Genomic DNA, 2625 nt, shown 5'->3' with positions numbered 1-2625 from the left:
TTCTGAAAAAATTGCCAAAACTATGAAGTGAATTACGTACCTCTGTATGAAATAATGGATAAAGGTATACCATTAAGACTTACTAACTCATTAATATACATTTTGGCATAATCTTTTGCTGTATCTGAATTCTTGACTAGAAGGAAATGGGCTGATTTAGTCATTCGGTCTACTATAACCCAAATTAAATCATGCTAACATCTTGTATGAAGCAAACTTGTAATGAATTCCATATTCAATACTTTCCACTTATAGGTAGGGATGCTAATCTCCTGTAGTGTACCACTTGGTCTCTGGTGTTCAACTTTAACTTGCTAATAATTGGGACACTTGGCCACAAACTCTGCTATGTCCCTCTTAATACCATTCTACCAATAAATTTCTCATAAGTCGTGGTACATCATAGTAGCACTAGGATGAATGAAATACCTCAAAACATGAGCCTCAGCTACTATCCTTTCCCTTAACCCATTGATATTTGAAACACAAAGCCTACCTAGATAGCAAAGTACACCATCTCTCCCTTAGGAGAAAACCTTAACATTTTGCTGCTGGACTGTTTCCAATATTTGGATAAGTATGGGATAACTTTTATCTTTCTCTTTTACTTCCACTACTAGAGATGGTTCTGAACCATTCTGAATGACTACTCCCTCATTCTACATCAATACACTACCTAGCCTAACTTTGGAAGAATCACAATACACTATAAATTTGTCGAACTCTTTTGGTGCAAATAACACTGGTGCTAAAGTCAATCTATTCTTCAAATATTAGGAAATCTTCTCACACTTATACGACTATATAAACTTCAATTTATTTTGGGTTAGCTTAGTTAGTGGTGCGGCTAAAGAGGAGAACCCTTCAACAAATCCTCAATAATACCCATCCAAACCCAAAAAGCTCCGAATATCAGATGGAGTGATGCATCTAGGCCTGTACTTCATTGCATTATTCTTCTGAGGATCTATATAAATACCATCCCCTAAAATGACATGACGCAAGAAGGTAATAAATTCCAACCAAAATTCACATTTACCAAACTTAGCATATAATTAACGGTACTTGAGGGTTCGCAATATTTCTCAATTGGTCTTCATGTTCTTACTCACTCCTGGAATACACCAGTATTTCATCTATAAAGACAATGACAAATATGTCCAAGTACTTCTTGAAAACCCTATTCATAAAATTCGTAAAGGATGTAGGAGCATTTGTTAGTCCAAATGACATAACCACAAACTCAAAATGGTCGTACCTTGTTTGGAAAGTTATTTTTTGATTGTCTTGCTCCCTATCTTTCAATTAGTGGTATCCCAATATAAGGTCAATCTTGGAAAACCATTAAGCACCCTGAAGCTAATTGAACAAATCATTGATTCTAGAAATAGCATACTTATTCTTGATGGTAACCTTGATTAACTATCTATAATCTATACACATTATGAGAGTGCCATCTTTCTTGCATATAAAAAGGACTGGAGCACTCCATGGAGAAACACTGGGTCTGATGAAACCCTTTTCTAATAGATCCTTAAGCTGCTCCTTTAACTATTTAAGTTTGGTTGGAGCCATGGGATATGGAGGGATAGAGATGGGCCGAGTATCAAGAATTTATCAATACCGAATTGTATTTCTCTGTATAGAGGTACCCTTGGAAGATCTTCAGGGAAAACCTCTGGAAAATCATTGACTGCACAAACTGATTGAACTATTGGGGCTACAGACTTAGTATATTTTACTCAAACTAAATGGTAGATACACCATTTTGATATTAACTTTCTGGCCTTAATGTAAGAGATAAAACGACCTTTGGGAGACACAGAACTCTCTCCCACTCAAAAATTGCCTTACCAAAAAACTAAAACTTCACTATGCGGGTACAACAATCTATTCATGCATAGCATAAATGGACCAATCCATGGGCAAAATAACATCAAAATCTACCATCTCTAACTCTATTAGGTCTGCTTGTGTGATTTTATGAAGGATGATAATTGGACACTCCCTATAGACTTACCTAGCATCAACTGACTCACCCACTAGAGTAGAAACTGAGAAGGGCTTAGGGAGATTTTTAGTACCTACCCCAAAATTTAAAGCAAATTAGGGAGTCACATAAGAGAGATTTGATCCCGGGTCGAACAACATATATACATCAAGGTGAAAGGCACAAAGCATTCTAGTGACAATATCTGGTAAACTCTCAAACTCCTGATGGGCTGGTGAGCATAAATATATTCTGGCACAAACCGCCACTGGTATTGGATGATGCACCTTGTACAGGAACTAGTCAACCTGGCTAAGATACAATATTAGCAGCCTAAGTCTAAGGATGAGAATCTCTGCTTCCCTACTTAGCATACAGATATTCCTTAATTCTGTGGCCCATCTTACCACATCTATAAAAACCCACCTTTACCCATCATGCACTCACCAGGATGGTTCCTACCATACTTTGCATATGTCGGGTAACTGGGCCTCCCAGCCAGACTATTCCGAGACCTGGAATTCAAAGTCCTTCCCTACTTCTCTTGCTTGGTGCTGGGTGCAGAGGCATAGGATGAAGATGGACCAGACAATGATGAATGACCCTAGAACTATGAACAACTTCCCCCTTTAGAT

Source organism: Capsicum annuum, chromosome 7 (assembly GCF_002878395.1).
Source record: "Capsicum annuum cultivar UCD-10X-F1 chromosome 7, UCD10Xv1.1, whole genome shotgun sequence".
NCBI lineage: Eukaryota > Viridiplantae > Streptophyta > Magnoliopsida > Solanales > Solanaceae > Capsicum > Capsicum annuum.
Note: the sequence above shows the minus strand (reverse complement) of the source record.